Here is a 20982-nt window from a genome sequence, read left to right on the forward strand (position 1 = left end):
CTCATATGCAGAGTCTTTCTCATGTGATTGTATATACATTATATGATTCTCATATGATCATTATATGAAAGGCAATGAATATGTGGATCATATGTGGCTAAATTGCCCATGTATAATAACAAAATACAGTTAAAGCATAAGATTATTTAATGGGCAACATATCCCCCACACGTATGAGAAAAAAATTAAACATGTGTATAACATGTGTATATAAATACACATATATTTCATATAAATTAAACATGTATAATTCACCTGTATTTTCGCACACATATATTACATATATATAACATGTGTTATACATATGTGGTGAAAAACATGTGTTTAACATATATATTATCTCACAGGTGTATTAAATGTGTATATGTTTAAATATTAATAATTTATAATTATTGTTATTATGTTTTACATATAAATGAAACATATATTTTACATGTGTTTATTTACACACATGTATTACATGTGAAAAACATGTGTTGAACACATGTGAAACCAAACACATGTTTTACACATGTGGACATTTTTCCTGTGAGAAACTCAACACTTGCAGTACAATAGTCTACACCACTTGTTCGTTTACAAGTATATTCACCATTTGTGTCACCTTTTAATCTACCATTGAGAATAAAAATATAACAATGTTTGCATACATCAATAAATTTTCCCCATACTGGTTTACAATCATATCTTTTGAATTTCTTTCCATTGAAAAACCATGTTTTTCAAGAAATCTCATATCAATTTGGTCATTTATCTGTACAAAAGGTTCAACACAATCATTAAATTCTCCCAAAATAGAGACTCTAATGTTAAGCCAAGTAAATAGATATATTTATGCTCTGCAGATAGTGTAAAAATTTCATTCTCAATATCTTCAAATATTTCACCAGAAGAAAATCTAGAGTTTCCAAGTGCTATATACACTGTACGAGGGACATTTCAAAAGTTCTGGCAACTGTTAAATAAAAAATTAACCGTTTTACGGAAATTATTGAGTTTGATATCATTGGAAAGATCAGAAAAATATACACATATTGTGACGTCACTTTATAATTTTTATGACGTAATGACTCCGAAAATGACGTCAGAATATAGAATGTTTAGCTTACTGAAAAGTCGCGTTTTTTATCCATATGAGACGATCGTAAAAGTGCTGCCAAAGGCTTATTTGAAAAAATATTTCAAAGAAAATTTTATTTTGCAAAGAGGTAGAGTAGGACTATGATACTGTTTATCAGCAATTCCATCATTCATTGTATGGTTTGTTTACGAGCACGCTTTATGTCCGGTTTTGTTATCATCGACATTCGTTTATGATTTTTATTTACATGATACGGCTGGATTTTCGGTCTTTATATAGCTCTCCATTGTTTGAAATAAAACATGTCCTGTATTAAACTGAAGTATATTACTGCAGTTTTCATCCAATATATTTTGAGTAACATGACTCTTACCGTTTACGAATAAAATGTACTAAATCTTGTCCCTGACTTGATTCTGTGCGTATTTTTCCACATTAATTCAACTTCGGTGCCACAAAACTCACCACTGCTTTTGACTTTTGAATCCAAAAAATGTATATAAGTTACACAGACATGTAAAATCTTATTTATTTTCCATGCATTAAAATTTGCAAATATGTGGAGGTACGGTGGGGTTACAACTGCGTTGCCGCCATTTTGGATATTACGAGAAAATATGGGGCACACTAAACTTAACTTCTCTTGAGCCTTCATCGATCCCAAAAATCTGGTTAAAACACTTGACGAATTTATGCCATCATATTCTGTAACACGATCGCCTATATTTCTTTGATTGTCAACTTTATCTTTTTCTCACAGTTTGGTCTCTTTTACGCAATAGTTTGAGCGAGATTCGATAAAAACATGCTAAGTTTGACACTCGCTTAAACCATTTCAGAACAAAAAGATCTCCGAAATAGAATACCATATTATAGATTGTAGTCTATGTAAACATTACACCAACTTGCATTTGAGTCCGTTAGCTTGCATCCGAGTAATGAGCAAAAGTTGTCTTGAAAATTTTAATTTGATCAAATTGTATCTTTTGTTACGTCATTTTTATGGACAGTATGCTAAACATTCTATATTCTGATGTCATTTTCGGAGTTATTACGTCATAAAAATTGTAACGTGACGTCACAATATATGTATTTTTTTCTGATCTTTCCAATGATATCAAACTCAATAATTTCCGTAAAACGATTAATTTTTTAATAAACAGTTGCCAGAACTTTTGAAATGCCCCTCGTACATATTAATGCATGCTCATCGATCCCAAATACTTTACCTTCAATTCGGACCCAAAGTACATTGTCACATTCATTAATAATAATATTACAGTTTTTAGCAATTAAATTTCTAATATACACATCTATTCCACCGGATTTCTGAAATGATTCTTTGCTTATAAAACGCACTAAAATGTGGAATGCCGATTATATCAGCTTTATCCGTTTTTGTTTCTGTAATGTACACTATATCATGTTTATTTATTAAGTAAAAAAAACTGAGGAGATTGGAGTTTTGAATTTAACCCACAGACATTAATGGAAATCAACCTGACTCTAGATGCGTCTTTTAAGTTGTGAGAGTTACTTGAGTTTTTACTTTCGTTTTTTGATTATTTGTTGTTGCTCTCCGTAGTTTACCTTCATCGAAACATGATTGGAGCCTGGATCAGCCACGAATTTGCCTGCTGGTAAAAAGAATCGTTTGCTATCTATGATAAGTTTGTCCATGATCATCACAGCCTTCTTCCCTTGTACATTAGTTTTTTGTTTTGTTTTGTTTTTTGTAGTGAGGGTAGAGAACTTTCCTGCGCTCATTAATTTCCCTGGGGAATTACTCATCAACGTCATTTTTTTCTCTCTAAGGTTGATTGGGCGGCCTTTCTTACTTTTTCTCTTTCTTTATGCAGCACAAACTTTGCGACGATTGGTCTTCTGTGTGTATCCGGTAGTCTTTTCCTCATTCGATGTACCCTGTGGAACTGTGGAACTTCTGTGATATTCATTTCTGCACGTATTCACTCTTTTAATACTTCTTCTGTATTTTCCTCCTCTGCCTCCAATATACAACTAAATATGAGTTTGTCTCTAATCGATCTGGTGATCTAAGTGGCGTACGTTCAAATCTTTGAATTTATTCCTCACCATTTCTAATTCATTCAAGATCATATCATTTTAATTCCTTATGTTACTTACAGATTTTTTTTTTATTTCCTTGACTCCCCTCGTTTGATCATCATACTGTTTATTAAATAAGTACTAATATGTATCACACACTCTTCCACCCCGTATACCTTGCCTTTCATTTCTTTTAACTCTTTCGTTCCAGTTCATAGAGTCTCCTTTCAATATGGTCTAATTTGTTTAGCCTTAGTTTGTAGATACTTGTTCTAATCGATTCGACATAACTTTCAATGTCAAGAATAATAATCAACATGCTGATTTGATGTTGTTAAGGGTTTGGTACTGGTGGTATCTGTGATAAATACCCAGCAAATTGGCTCTGTGGTCCCGATGGGCCCATATGGGACTAATTGGTTTCCTTGAAAATTGTTTTGAAAGTTGCAGTAGGTGTAGATGCAACTGCCGTTGGTGTTGAATGCTGAACACTACTGCTCTTACTATTACTAATTTGACTCTCCATATCATGAATACTAGGAACAAGCAATGGATGAGTACTACTCATATGGACTTTCTGTTTCCTTTCACCGCTCGTGTTCACTGTTTAATTTTTCCAATTCTCGGCATTTCTCAGTGCTCTGTCTCAGATAAATTTCCACACCCATACCTGCACATTTAAACAACAAATCCATGTATCTTATGTTTATTCCACAATGTATATTGTATTAATTTCGAGAAAATTTTAAGAACCTCGACAGTTTTAGCATTTAATGTTGAGATCTTCAAAAGTTGTTAGAAAATTGTGTTCAAACCATGTGTACGTTTTATAAAATAAAATATGTTCAAACCAAACCAGATATGTTGATGTTATGTGGAGAAGACAGCAAGAATTTTAAAAAATACTTTAACTGTATGCAAAGTCTCAAGATGTAATTGGATTACAGTATTTATATACACTGAACCAAATTTCTAAGTGTTCACCTGGCATTTTTTTTTACTTTTAAAGAACAAATGCATACAAAAAATAATTTCTTTACTTCATGGTTAACAATGCATATTTCAATTCGATCTTGCGTAAATTTCATGTAAGTTTCTCGTCAAAATTTTAAGCAAAGTGTCAAGGAAATGATGTATCCTCAAAATCAAAGTTCACACAAAATAATCTCTATGGAGAAAGACCACCACTCGCTCTTATTACTGCAAGACATCCTCTACTGTTGGATACAATGAACCTCTGAATAGAAGAGTGACTCATCTGCCGCCTCATCTACTGCATAGATCTTTCCAAACCGTTGAAATTGTGTGGAGGGGGGGGGGGTGACATTCCTGGTAAAAATCCCAATGTGTTCAATGGGATCCAGAACCGACCAAAATTATATTTTTAGATATAAATATATAGATAGAAAAAGATGCTCCATCTGATAGATAGAAAAAGATGCTCCATCAGATGGAGCATCTTTTTCTATCTATATATTTAAAAAAAAACAATTTTGATCAGTTCTGGTGCATATTTGGAAGCATATTTTATATTATATAATATAAGGATATCAATGTATTTGTATACAGACCACATTCAGTAAGCCTTATCTATTTTCTTCTTTTATCTTTCTATCTTTACGTAATATATACATGAAGCGCATTGAAGTGGTAAAATTTTCCATTTGGATGAAACGTTCTGAGTCATGTTTTGAACTTCAATTATAACATAACTATTCGCCTATTCCTTTAGAAACGAGAAAGAAATATTCTTTGGAATGTTTTAGGACACCCAACTTTCCGCGACACGCAAAATGAGTTACACTGAAATGAAGATTTTTAAATAAGAAAGATCTATATATAGAGTCCCTGCTTCTGTAAAACACGCATTGCAACGAATTTGTACATAATTATGATTTTATCATGTTTATTGGAGTTAACATAACACATGTATCAGTCGAACACGTGCTTACTCGGTGTTTATGTAGAACGTTAATTTGATTGGCATAATATTCATGGAACGCCTGTTCTTCAGGTTATATATTCGATTGAATCATTTGACCGATTTTTTTCTTTTCTAAAGAAATGGGCGTGTTAAAAGATATACTATAAAACGTTTCATCCAAACGGAAAATTTTACCACTTTAATCCGCTTCATTGTAAACACGTGTTCAATTTATACACGTGTTGTGATTATTTCAATAAATACATTTATATAACTTTTTTTCGCTTCGCGAGAAGGAATTTTAAATATCTTGCGAAGCTCTTATCACACTACATACCCTACATTACTTGAATTAAAGAATTAATTGAAAATAACACATTCTAAACATTCATAGGTTTAGTATGACACACGGACTCAGCAGATAGTCACAGGTTATCAGTTTATTGTGGTTTTAATGGAGCGTAGAGGAGTCAGCCGAGGATTGCCCATTGGATCAAGCCAGGAATTCCTGGCTTAAGATAGCGGTAGTTACCTTTCGTTTTGTACGAATGAGACAGAAAATGCCAGTCTATCAGTTATAGAACTGCAGGAAACGGATATGCTAAACAGGATATGCAGGAAGAGATGTTATTCAGACTTCCCACGCCCTATTCGATAAATAAATATTATGTTTTACTTGTAAAAAGTTTTCTCTCCTTACCTTTCAAAGGTCATAGCGATGTAGCTTAAGATACTGAAACTCGTTCTTATGTTGTTTGATAAATAAAGATGCATTATTTCTGTGTTTATTCTCCGTAATAACTATTTTGAACGGTATTGACATTGTTACGAGTTGATGGAACATCAATTAACTCAGTTATACTCTGTCTCTGGTTTTTATGAATTGGAACCAGAGAGAACCAAAAGAACGTACCTAATAAGTTAGTTTGACTCAATGATAAATTGTATTTGCTGACAAGGTTTTAGTGTCGACCATAGAACTTACGAAATGATTTCTTTAAACGAGATGCCGATATTCTTGTTTCATCAACTTTTTTTTTCAAAAATAAACATATTTTTTTAGGAAATGTAAATAAGCAGAGCATGCTTTTGCGTACCGAATAAACTGTGAGAAATAAAAGGTATATTGCTGCCGACGTAAGCAATGTTGAGGATTTTAAAATCAAAAGTCATCACACTTATCATAAACCTTGGTTGTTAGATAATCTTTAACGTCTTTTTTAAGTAAAATATCTCAATATGAGACAGATGTGTCAGACTGTGGTATATTTTATTACAATATCGCCGGGATATATTGTATCTACGTAAAAATGAAAATGAATGGAGGCTTCAAAGGAAAACAATTCGAAGCATACTTAGGAAGATAAAGGAGACGCGACAAGGTTGTTACATTCATATAGTTATGCACAGTCATGTTATTCTGATAGATGAAGTAAGTCTGTAATATTAAGTTTATTGATAGTCATACTGCATGTCTTGCATTTTTTTTTCTTCAAAACGATAAAGAGTATTTATAAAGCGAACTCTTACTACATTTATTACGGCTAGGATTGACCTCGAAAAAATTGCATAGAGCTAAGTCGGATTTGGTAACAAATTAGCTACAAGAATATTTCAATCTATTTTGTAAGGTATAACTGAAATATGAGCAAATTATGAATCTATATAATCGATCAATTAATTTTAAGACAATCCGATATCCTACAATAATCCGCAATAGCTGTGATGATTACATACTTATGAATATACTAGTTTTGCCCTGTGTTTCATGACTGTTTCAGTACTTTGATTGATGTAGCATTTATTTGTAAATCAGGATCTTTGATACATGTACTGTGTAAAATTTCTGTTGTAAGATAGATTACTAACTTTCTGTTCTACGTTTGAAAATGCTTTTGTCAATTATGATAAATCATTAAACAAAAAATATGTTTCATTTCATTGAATGCATGTTTATCGCCCATTACACATTCAAACTGGAAGACTAAAATAATACTTAAAGAATTGAAATTTGTATGAATTTGTCCGAGGTATAGACTTAGATGTGCATGTATCTAGTAGTTGATCATAATAAGAAATTAAATAAACGGATTTTTAAAAATACTTTTGCCGCATAAACACTAAAGACCGAGAGAAACTGTGGTTTAAAACACTTTATGATAATGTTGTGGAGAATGTGCATTTCATTTGTTAAAGCGTTCTACACGTCTTTTTACATTCATCTCTTCTCAATGTTGATACCTCCCTTGTACTTAGAAACCCTAATAAAAAAAAGAATGTCCATGTAATGTATCCAAAACCGAAAACTTTGTTTTAATCAGCCTCTAATAAGTTTCACACACACGTGATATTTTTAAGCCAATCATGGCGTGACATCTTAGGCGTCGACGCAAATCATACATTATAATGTGTAGCTACATTCATCTGCGCATTAGATTAACTGACTACCGAGAGGGGTCGTGGCAAAGTTCCCTACAGAACAGAGCAGAATAACCTTAAATCGACAGTAAGTGATTCAATGTTTTTGCATTGTTTATTGTTTAAAAGTCATCAATGTATGTTTAAAGTTATAAACATGTTAAAATTTACATCTTTAATAAACATGTTTAAATTATTATCTTTAAGATATATAATATATTGTTCATGTTATTTGCATCGCCGGACGAAGCTTTTTTTTTAAAATGTTTTTTCAAATTATTTTTGTCCTGAAAAAAGATGTATGACTTAATCACAACGCTGTATGAAATATATTTAAGTAGTTTCCACAAGATTGTCTGTAACAGAATAAATCGAAGTTTGTCTTTTTTTTGTTTGCAAAATTTCTAACTTGCATTCCTGTTCATTGACGTTCATCATCTCATTTGAATGTGCATACCCCAAATTTAATAACAGTTAAACAAGTTATAACTAATTCTTTAGAAACGACACAAAATAATGAAAAAAACTCTATGGGAGCAAAAACACAAGCATAAATTGCCATTCATTACATTAAGTTAATTGAACTTAATTTTGTAGACAATATCCATACATGTTTAAAGCCCTTGCAATTAATTCAGTTTATGTCAGTTGTAATTACAGATTATGAAAATATGTACTGTAAACGTTGTCAGTATTTATCTATCATATGTTGTTGTTTAAAGCAATTATTAAATCAAACCCATAAAGATTCGAAAAACCGTGGGGAAGAGAAAAAATCAGACTAGTGAAAAGAAACTAAAGCTTAGATATAATGAAGGTTTCCTGTTAAAATTCTTAAGTTTTTTATTGCGATTAAAATAAAAGCAGCCATGAATAATTTCCAAACTATTGTTTTGAGATGCATTGTTTGTTGTACGTTTAAAAGCATTTAAAACATTACGTTTCGAGACATGATTTATAAGCCGTAATCAAAGGAAATGTCATCTTATGATTAGAACCTGCAACTCATGATCATTATGTTTTTACAACTGCTCTCAAGGATGTTATTCAAGCAGAAATTTTCGCTTCGTTGAAAAAAATATCTTAGTGCAGTTCTTAATTGGAAATATGTGGAGATGAAGAACAGTATTCCCGCTCCAAAACCCATTAAACATTACAAAATAGGAGCAGCGCAACCATGGAACTCCAAAACATCAGAAGTGGGATCAGGTGCCATAAAGGAATGCCACGCAGAAGACCTGTCACACCAGCCGTGTGCTTTTGTCATGTTTGGTGAAAAAACGGAAACATCCGTAGACAATTAAGTGTGTAAATAATGGCCATACAATTAGTATGAAAAACCGCATTCAGCATTTGACTCAATGATAAATTGTATTTGCTGACAAGGTCTTTGTATTGACTATAGTACTTAGGAAATGACGACTTTGAACGAGATTTCTGATATTCTTGTTTCATCAACTTGTTTGTCAATAATTAACCTCTATTAAGGAAATGTAAATACTGTAAACCAACTATTATTCGCGTGCGAGAAATTCTCGCGAAGTTCGCGAGAGCCTCGTCATAGCGAATATTTCTCGCTGCGAAGCGTTCATTTAAGAGTACGTGTCTATTAGCACAAATCCAAAAAGGCAATGATCGCGAAATTTAATCGTCGCCAACCAATTTATCCCTGGTAAATCGCGAAATCAAATTGTCGCGAATAATAGTTGGTTTACAGTACGTAGAGCATGCTTTTGTGTACCGAATCAACTAAGAGATATAAAAGATATATTGCTGCCTTAGTAAGGAAAGTTGACGATTGAAAAGTTAAAGACATCATGCATATCATAAACCTTGGATGTTAGATTACCATTAACGTCTATTTCAAGTAAAATATCTAAATATGAAACAAATGTGACAGACTGCGCAGTACTGTTAAGGCTTTCCGGAGCTAAAAATGCATTTAAAACGTAATTCTGCATTGCAAAAATTACTTCGAGTTTTATTTTTAAGTTACGTACTTCAGTACATCAAAATTAATACAGAGAATCCTCTATGCCATAATTATATAAAAATATTAGTTACGATGTAACATGACCTTATTGATCACGTGACGGTCATATTTTGTAAGGCATAACTGAAATATGAGCAAATTATGAATCTATATAATCGATCAATTAATTTTAAGACAATCCGATATCCTACAATAATCCGCAATGGCTGTGATGATTACATACTTATGAATATACTAGTTTTGCGCTGTGTTTCATGACTGTTTCAGTACTTTGATTGATATAGCATTTATTTGTAAATCAGGATCTTTGATACATGTATTGTGTAAAATTTCTGTTGTAAGATAGATTACTAACTTTCTGTTCTACGTTTGAAAATGCTTTTGTCAATTATGATAAATCATTAAAAAAAAAGTTTCATTTCATTGAATGCATGTTTATCGCCCATTACACATTCAAACTGGAAGACTAAAATAATACTTAAAGAATTGAAATTTGTATGAATTTGTCCGAGGTATAGACTTAGATGTGCATGTATCTAGTAGTTGATCATAATAAGAAATTTAATAAAAAGATTTTATTATACTTCTGCTGCATAAACAATAAGGACCGATAGAAACTGTGGTTTAAAATACTTAATGATAATGTTGTGGAGAATTTGCATTTCATTTGTTAAAGCGTTCTACACGTCTTTTTACATTCATCTCTTCTCAATGTTGATACCTCCCTTGTACTAAGAAACCTTAATCTAAAAAACAAAATGAATTTCCATGTAATGTATCCGAAACCGAAAACTTTGTTTTAATCAGCCTCTAATAAGTTTCACACACACGTGATATTTTTAAGCCAATCATGGCGTGACATCTTAGGCGTTGACGCAAATCATATACAATGTATTATAATGTGTAGCTACATTCATCTGCGCATTAGATTAACTGACTACCCAGAGAAGTCGTGGCAAACATCCTTACAGAACAGAGCAGAATAACCTTAAATCGACAGTAAGTGATTCAATTTTTTTGCATTGTTTATTGTTTAAAAGTCATCAATGTATGTTTAAAGTAATAAACATGTTTAAATTTACATCTTTAATAAACATGTTTAAATTATTATCTTTAAGATATATAATATATTGTTCATGTTATTTGCATCGCCGGACAAAGTTTTTTTTTAAAATGTTTTTTCAAATTATTTTTGTCCTGAAAAAAGATTGATGACTTAATCACAACGCTGTATGAAATATAGTTAATTAGTTTCCACAAGATTGCCTGTAACAGAATAAATCGAAGTTTGTCTTTTTTTTTTGCAAAATTTCTAACTTGCCTGTTCATTGACGTTCATCATCTCATTTGAATGTGCATACCCCAAATTTAATAACAGTTAAACAAGTTATAACTAATTCTTTAGAAACGACACAAAATAATGAAAAAAAAAACTCTATGGGAGAAAAAAACACAAGTCATAAATTGCCATTCATTACATTAAGTTAATTGAACTTAATGGTGTAGACAATATCCATACGTGTTTAAAGCCCTTGCAATTAATTCAGTTTATGTCAGTTGTAATTACAGATTATGAAAATATGTACTGTAAACGTTGTCAGTATTTATCTTTCATATGTTGTTGTTTAAAGCAATTATTAAATCAAACCCATAAAGAAACGAAAACCCGTGGGGAAGAGAAAAAATCAGACTAGTGAAAAGAAACTAAAGCTTAGATATAATGAAGGTTTCCTGTTAAAATTCTTAAGTTTTTTATTGCGATTAAAATAAAAGCAGCCATGAATAATTTCCAAACTATTGTTTTGAGATGCATTGTTTGTTGTACGTTTAAAAGCATTTAAAACATTACGTTTCGAGACATGATTTATAAGCCGTAATCAAAGGAAATGTCATCTTATGATTAGAACCTGCAACTCATGATCATTATGTTTTTACAACTGCTCTCAAGGATGTTATTCAAGCAGAAATTTTCGCTTCGTTGAAAAAAATATCTAAGTGCAGTTCTTAGTTTGAAATATGTGGAGATGAAGAACAGTATTCGAGCTCCAAAACCCATTAAACATTACAAAATAGGAGCAGCGCAACCATGGAACTCCAAAACATCAGAAGTGGGATCAGGTGCCATAAAGGAATGCCACGCAGAAGACCTGTCACACCAGCCGTGTGCTTTTGTCATGTTTGGTGAAAAAACGGAAACATCCGTCGACAATTCAGTGTGTAAATAATGGCCATACAATTAGTATGAAAAACCGCATTCAGCATTTGACTCAATGATAAATTGTATTTGCTGACAAGGTCTTTGTATTGACTATAGTACTTAGGAAATGACGACTTTGAACGAGATTTCTGATATTCTTGTTTCATCAACTTGTTTGTCAATAATTAACCTATATTTAGGAAATGTAAATACTGTAAACCAACTATTATTCGCGTGCGAGAAATTCTCGCGAAGTTCGCGAGAGCCTCGTCATAGCAAATATTTCTCGCTGCGAAGCGTTCATTTAAGAGTACGTGTCTATTAGCACAAATCCAAAAAGGCAATGATCGCGAAATTTAATCGTCGCCAACCAATTTATCCCTGGTAAATCGCGAAATCAAATTGTCGCGAATAATAGTTGGTTTACAGTACGTAGAGCATGCTTTTGTGTACCGAATCAACTAAGAGATATAAAAGATATATTGCTGCCTAAGTAAGGAAAGTTGACGATTGAAAAGTTAAAGACATCATGCATATCATAAACCTTGGATGTTAGATTACCATTAACGTCTGTTTCAAGTAAAATATCTAAATATGAAACAAATGTGACAGACTGCGCAGTACTGTTAAGGCTTTCCGGAGCTAAAAATGCATTTAAAACGTAATTCTACATTGCAAAAATTACTTCGAGTTTTATTTTTAAGTTACGTACTTCAGTACATCAAAATTAATACAGAGAATCCTCTATGCCATATATAAAAATATTAGTTACGATGTAACATGACCTTGTTGATCACGTGACGGTCATTTCTTCTTTTTTGAAATGTTTCACATAAATCGCTTCGGTGCAGCTTATCAACACAATTATTATTGACGTTTTGTCTTATAAATAAATTCGTTGCATCCCCGTGAAACAGAAATGTTCTTTGGAAAGTTATACTATTTCTTTGGAACAATTTATTTCATATAAACTTCAACTTACCGACAAATCTGAGGGTATTTTCCGCTGAATATCGACATCTGTTTTAAAACAAAGCCATCATACTTTTTCCCATACAGAATTCAGTTAGAGGGGAAACCCCTCTTACACATTTTCACAAAAGATACTAAATAAATCTTCATAAACAACCTTCGCCAGGCTCTTTTATACACAAATGACGAATTCTGCCTCTGTACACGGTGTAAAAAAGAGTAAATGTCAAACGTACATTTACGTACGTAGTTTGAACACGCTGACTCTTAAACAAGAATAATAAAGCAAAGATATATTTGGATATATTAGACTTAGAAAAAATGATAAAAACACGTTTATTTTAAACTAGCATTATAGCTCTGTAACTTGATATGCAGATTGAAATAAGGTGTAAAATTTATAACACTCTCCCCATAATTACAGCTGAAGTATGCAGTAACTTGACGTCATTTTCAATTATGACGTCATACATTTGTAGTTCAGAGAAGTGCATGCAGAGAGTACAATACAATATTCTCTGGGAAGCCTTATCGAACCTGCATATGGTATATATTTTATTTCAATATCGCCGGGATATATCGTATCTAAGTTAGAATGAAAATGCATGGACGCTTCAAAAGAAAACAATTCGAAGCATACTTAGGAAGATAAAGGATACGCGACAAGGTTGTTACATTTATGCATAGTTATGCACAGTCATGTTATTCTGATAGATAAAGTAAGTCTGTAGTATAAAGTTTATTGATAGTCATACTGCATGTGTTTAATTTTTTTCTTCAAAACGATAAAGAGTATTTAAAAGCGAACTCTTACCGCATTAATTTAGGCTAGGATTGGTCTGGAAAGTATTGCGTAGAGCTAAGTCGGATTTGGTAACAAATTACCTACAGGAATATTTCAATCTATTTTGTAAGGTATAACTGAAATATGAGCAAATTATGAATCTATATAATCGATCAATTAATTTTAACACAATCCGATATCCCACGATAATCTGCAATAGCTGTGACGATTACATACTTATGAGTATACTAGTTTTGCCCTGTGTTTCATGACTGTTTAAGTACTTTGATTGGTGTAGCATTTATTTGTAAATCAGGATCTTAGATACATGTACTGTGTAAAATTTCTATTTTAAGGTAGATTACTAACTTTCTGTGTTCTACGTTTGAAAATGCTTTTGTCAATTATGATAAATTATCAAACAAAAGTATGTTTCATTTCATTGAATGCATGTTTATTGCCCTATTACACATTCAAACTGGAAGACTAAAATAATACTTAAAGAATTGAAATTTGTATGAATTTGTCCGAGGTATAGACTTAGATGTGCATGTATCTAGTAGTTGATCATAATAAGAAATTAAATAAACGGATTTTTTAAAAAACTTTTGCCGCATAAACACTAAAGACCGAGAGAAACTGTGGTTTAAAACACTTTATGATAATGTTGTGGAGAATGTGCATTTCATTTGTTAAAGCGTTCTACACGTCTTTTTACATTCATCTCTTCTCAATGTTGATACCTCCCTTGTACTTAGAAACCCTAATAAAAAAAAGAATGTCCATGTAATGTATCCGAAACTGAAAACTTTGTTTTAATCAGCCTCTAATAAGTTTCACACACACGTGATATTTTTAAGCCAATCATGGCGTGACATCTTAGGCGTCGACGCAAATCATACATTATAATGTGTAGCTACATTCATCTGCGCATTAGATTAACTGACTACCCAGAGCGGTCGTGGCAAACTTCCTTACAGAACAGAGCAGAATAACCTTAAATCGACAGTAAGTGATTCAATGTTTTTGCATTGTTTAAAAGTCATCAATTTATGTTTAAAGTAATAAACATGTTTAAATTTACATCTTTAATAAACATGTTTAAATGAATATTTTTAAAATACATAATATATCGTTCATGTAATTTGCATCGCCGGACGAAGCTTTTCTTTAAAATGTTTTTTCAAATTATTTTTGTCCCGAAAAATAGATGTATGACTTAATCACATCGCTGTATAGATTATAGTTAAATAGTTTTCACAAGATTGCCTGTAACAGAATAAATCGAAGTTTGTCTTTTTTTGTGCAAAATTTCTAACTTGCCTGTTCATTGACGTTCATCATCTTATTTGAATGTGCACATCCCAAATTTAATAACAGTTAAACAAGTTATAACTAATTCTTTAGAAACGACACAAAATAATAAAAAAAAAACTCTATGGGAGCAAAAACACAAGTCATAAATTGCCATTCATTACATTAAGTTAATTGAACTTACTGTTTTAGGAAACATTTGGTGTAGACAATATCCATACGTATTTAAAGCCCTTGCAATTAATTCAGATTATGTCAGTTGTAACTAGTGCTAATTGTAACGGGGACCGTTACAGATGTTCCCCAAACGCTCCCCAAATCCCTTTTTGTGCCTTATTCCTGTAAGACATTTTTAAAAATATCAGTATCAAAGAATTTTAAAAGCTACAATGATATCAACTATAGGTCATTAAATGCATTGTACGCGCATGCACGTGTATGCATATGCAAGATGATCATGGCATGTTGTCTAAACAATTAACATATCTATATATCGTGAGAATAAACAAAAATATTTACAATATACATTTAACTGTTTTTCAAATATATTGGTCATTTTGCGTATTTTGCGTGCGCAGGTGCATCTATGCATGTTCGTACATTCATTTTTATAGTACCTTAATGTAGGAATCCATTATACCTATTCATATTCTAAATTTCATCTCGTTCCCTTGAAAACTAGGAAAGTTATAGGCATTTAAAGTTTCAGCCAATCAGATTGCAGCACACATGCATGCACATGCTTTTCATGATAATTCTAATATATCATGCTGTAGATCTTTATAACGTTTTACCATGTTCAAAATTTCAAAGGATTTTGTCGAAAAGCAAAAAAAAAAGATGTTGAGACTTTAGTTTGAAGCGCACTTGCATGCGCGTGAGATCTTGCTTTTTTGACCATGTCATCTTGTCTATGCTTCTAATATTTACTTATATTATGAGTTTCAAAGCATTTCATCATTAACTTAAATAGTTACGTCTGTATCAATTATATTGGACATTTCTCGTGTTGCACGTGCAAGTTCTTGCAAGCACACGTTCATGCACATGCTTTCATGATAATTCTTATATATCAGGCTGTAGATCTCCCTCATGTATGAATATGTTCAAAATTTTAAGGAATTTTATCAAAAAACAATAAAGATATTGAGACTTTAATTTCAGCCAATCAGAGCGAAGCGCACGTGCATGCGCGTGGGATCTTGCTATTTTGACCAAGACATCTTGTGCATACTACTAATATATCTTTACATTATGAGTTTCAAAACATTTAGTCAAAAATTAAAAAGTTACGGTTATTTCCATTATATATTGGTCATTTCATGTTTTGCACGTTCTCGCTCTTGAAAGCACGTGCGCGCAAAAGGACATTGATTCCACAAATCTACATAACATACCTACTTACCCTAAAAAGGTTTCACCTAAGTTGGATGTGTAGTTTACAAGATCACCCGCGGACAAAATTTTCCCAGGAAGAAAAATAAGAAGAAGAAGAAACAGAATAAAAACAATATGTTCCCCAACTTCGTTTGGGGAACATAATAACAGATTATGAAAATATGTACAGTATTTGTAGTCAGAATTTATTTACCATATGTTGTTGTTTAAAGCAATTATTAAATCAAACCCATAAATGTACGAAAAACCGTGGGGAAGAGAAAAAAATCGATCAGTGAAAAGAAACTAAAGCTTAGATTTAATGAATGTTTCCTGTTAAAATTCTTAATCTTTTTATTGCGATTAAAATAAAAGCAGCCATTAATAATTTCCAAACTCTTTTTATTTTGAGATACATTCAGGGTTCTCCATGAGCTGTTTTACAGTGTTGCTTCCGACACAGTAAAATTTTCTCCGACACAGTAACGATTCAACTTTTATGCGTGCGACACAGTAAACATTTTGCCGACACAATAAAATCTGTGATAATTAGAAAATTTAAACTTGTTAAGCCTCTCTAACTAAATTCGGCCGTCTTTCAATTCTAAACGGTGGAGCACTTAATTACAGGGGCTTCACCTTCCTAATTGATTATCTCCTAGACCTTCGCCGGACTTAACGCATCAGGGAACACAGACAAATACTGTGAAATCAAAAATTTTCGTGGGGGTTTAATTTTCTTTGTTTTCGTGGTATGAAGAGACCCACGAATTTATATCCACCACGAAATGTAAATTTTCATGTGCACAACTACTAAAAAGTTCTTCATCCACGAAATCAAATCCCCATAAACCAACATTTTTTCCTCAAACCACGAATATTTGACCCCACGAAAATATGTGATTTTACAGTTATTTGTTTTCACACTTCCATAACGGTTAATTGGTAGTTGCTAAAAATACATTGTATTATTTTTGAAAAATATATTTAAATATGTCTTTTCTATAGAGCCACGGCTCTAGAATTATGTTACATGTAGCTCTGACAGTCAAACATAACATCGTACCGAAGTCATTTCATTAATGAAAATAAATAGCTTAAAATTTTCAACATGTTCAAGGAACTCTTAAAAGTATTTTACCATTCTGAAGTTCGGTAATTCGTTCAAGACAACAGACAGGTAATCACGACAAATTTACTTTCAAAAATGTTAAGTACAAGTAGTTCGACAGTATCGACCAGAATTTCCTCTGCTTTTCAGAACATGTGTTTTTACTTTTATAAATATGCACGGCCATACCATTTGTGTAATGGATTATCGATTTTTAAAAAGCATGTGTATATATTCTTTTGTAATTATTATGAATAGTGATTCAGTTGCGAATTTAACCGCGAAAATATCGCGAAGTTTTAGTGTTTTGCGTAAACTCTGCAACACAGTAACATTTCAAATGATGGAGAACCCTGTACATTGTTTATTGTACGTTTAAAAGTATTTAAAACATCATGTTTCGAGACATGATATATAAGCCGTAATCAAAGAAAATGGCATCTTTCCTTTATTAGAACCTTCAACTCATGATCATTATGTTTTAACAACTGCTCTCAAGGATGTTATTCAAGCAGAAATTTTCGCTTCGTTGAAAAAATATCTAAGTGCAGTTCTTAATTTGAAATATGTGGAGATGAAGGTATTCGAGCTCCAAAACCCATTAAACATTACAAAATAGGAGCAGCGCAACCATGGAACTCCAAAACATCAGAAGTGGGATCAGGTGCCATAAAGGAATGCCACGCAGAAGACCTGTCACACCAGCCGTGTGATCTTGTCATGTTTGGTGAAAAAAAAAACGGAAACATGGCCTAGCAATTAGAATAAAATACGTCAGTCGGCATTTGACGTGATAGATTTATTTGCTGATAAAAATTTTATCGATCATAGAACTTGCAAATAAATGACTTAAATCCAGACTGCTGATATTCTTGTTTCATCACCTTGTTTGTCAATAACATACCCCGTTAAAGAAATTGTTCATATATTTAGAACATGCTGTTCCGTATAAAATCAACAGAGGGATTTAAAACTCTGGATGCAGATTGCAAGGGTATATTGCTGCATACAAAGGCTGTTCGATAAAAAAAGTTCTCGCTGCTCGGAAAGAAACAAAAACCGCTTTTTAATGAGAAAGTCTTTCGTTAATTATTTTACGTAGATATTCTCCTTTAATTAAAACACATGTTTGTAACATTTTTATCCAATTTCTGATTATTAGAGAACACATTTTTGACTTTGTTCTTTGTATACTGAAGTATAGCGGATCATATGATTTCCTAGACTAGTTACTTCTTTCTGAATTTTTTTTAAGTTTGGAAAATGATCAAAGGATGAAAGAGTTGGCTAAATTGTTGGCGTGACAGAACATTAACTAACTGTTTATCCCCAAAAGTTCTTTACTTTCCATGACGTGTGGGTTTAGACGCTTTCATAAAGAAATTTGATGTAGAGGATTCTGAATTCTGGTTCCATTCTCTCATAAACCTTTCGGTTATTTTGCAAGAATTTTCTTTCTAGACTTCTCCAGAAATTTAGCAACCTCTTCCAATAATAATTTGAACAACAAGACCACTTAAATTTAAGAAAAAGGCATAATAATAATAATAATAACTAGATACAATCTCGTTGCGAGCAACGAGTGGGTCTTCCGTCCGATTTTTGATAAGATGAGATAAGATTTTGATTGAGATTTTCATTCTAAAATAATGATTTTCCATAATCTGTAAAAAGACATTGAACATTAAAGACTTTCAAAAAATCAACTTATGGCCCCATACGGCCCCAAACATAAGGGATCAGCCCTTTTTCCTTCATATCATCTGAAAGCTCTAATGATTTTGATGACTTTTTGTTCAACAACTATTCAGAGATTTTTTTCGTTTTTGAGTTATTCACATAAGATATATATATAGGGGCCAGTCCTTCAACTCCTTAATGGGGACGTTTAGCGAAAAATAAAAGGTTGCATATTGTTCAGAACATGATTTTGAACATCTTTTGTTCAATATTACTTATCAATATATTTCTCATTTTCGAGATATAAAGCGTCAAAGATTTAGCATTCTAGCTCCTTTTGGCCCCTAAATACGTATCATACGACCTGAAAATCATGATAAATAGTTGTATAAATGGTTGAGATAAACATCTTTGCTTAGTAATGTATTACAAAATATTAACAACTTAAGAGTTATCGATTGAAAACTTTTGGCCCCTTTTGGCCCCTAATTAAAGTGCACAGCCCCTTTTTCTTGATTTCATCTTGAAGCCCTTAGCATTTTAAACACTTTTTGTTCAATAACTAGTCAGAGATTCTTTTTCGTTTTCGAGTTATTTGCAAAAAAAATATTTAGGGGCCAACCCTTCAACTCCCTAATGGGGACTTTTAGCGAAAAATGAAATATTGCATATTGTTCAGAACATGATTTTGAACATCTTTTGTTCAATATACATTGTCAAAATATTTCTTACTTTCGAGATATAAAGCGTCAAAGATTTAGCATTCTGTCCCCTTTTGACCCCTAATCATGTATTATACGACATTAAAATCATAATAAACAGTGGTAGGTTGTTTAGATAAACGTTTTTGCTTCAGTAATGTATAACAAAATATTGACTGTTAAAGAGTTATCGAAAAAAGACTTTCAGCCCCTTTTGGCCCCTAATTTGAGTGCCCAGCCCCTTTTTCTTAATTTCATCTTGAAGCCCTTAGGATTTTGAACACTTTTTGTTCAACAACTATTCAGAGATTCTTTTTCGTTTTCGAGTTATTTGCAAAAGAAATATTTAGGGGCCAACCCTTCAACTCCCTAATGGGGACTTTTAGCGAAAAATGAAAGGTTGCATATTGTTCAGAACATGATTTTGAACACCTTTTGTTCAATGTTACTTGTCAAAATATTTTTCACTTTCGAGATATAAAGCGTCAAAGATTTAGCATTCTGGCCCCTTTTGGCCCCTAATCATGTATTATACGACATTAAAATTATAATATATAGTTGTAAAATGTTGAGATAAACATTTTTGCTTCAGTAATGTATAACAAAATATTGACTGTTAAAGAGTAATCGAAAAAAGACTTTTAGCCCCTTTTGCCCTCTAATGTGATGATTCAGCACTTTTTTCTGAATATCATTTTAAGGATCTTGTCATTCTGCACAAATTTTGTTCAGTATGTTTTAACAAAATAATTATACTTTAAAAGATATGATGCAAAATGTCTCCAAAAATCACTCATGACTCGTGTCCTAAATTTTGACCCCTACCGAGCTTCCATACAAAACACTTCAGGAAATTATCCTGACCCAGGTGCACCTTGGCAACATGTCCTCTATCATCACTGAAAATTTCAGCGCTCTAGCTCAAGCCGTTTTTGAGATCAATAATAGACAAGAAGGTCCTCTGAATTTTAATAAAAGGGCGATAACTCTAGACCGGAAGTACATATCCATGAAAAAACCCACCGGAATAACAAAAACTTCAAATAACAACGCACCAACCCTGAAAATTTGAATAAAATCGAACGAGCCATCTCTGAGAAATCGCCTGCACAAATTTTGTAAGAAAAAAAAAGAATAACAACTAGATGAGATCTCGTTGCGAGCAACGAGTAGGTCGTTGAATTTCTAGATAAGATGAGATGTGATTTTGACTGAGATAAAAGAGAATTACTTTAAGTTTTCCTTCATTGAATTTAAAATTTCTCATTTTTATCACGGAATTCTGAACATCTTTTGTTCAATAAGGCTGATAAAAATACTCCCCCTTTTTGAGACGTAAAGCATAAAAAATGCAGCATTTTGT

Source organism: Saccostrea cucullata, unplaced genomic scaffold (assembly GCF_032062105.1).
Source record: "Saccostrea cucullata isolate Sc308-1 unplaced genomic scaffold, CSIRO_AGI_Scuc_v1 ctg918, whole genome shotgun sequence".
In the NCBI taxonomy this organism is placed as follows: Eukaryota; Metazoa; Mollusca; class Bivalvia; order Ostreida; family Ostreidae; genus Saccostrea; species Saccostrea cuccullata.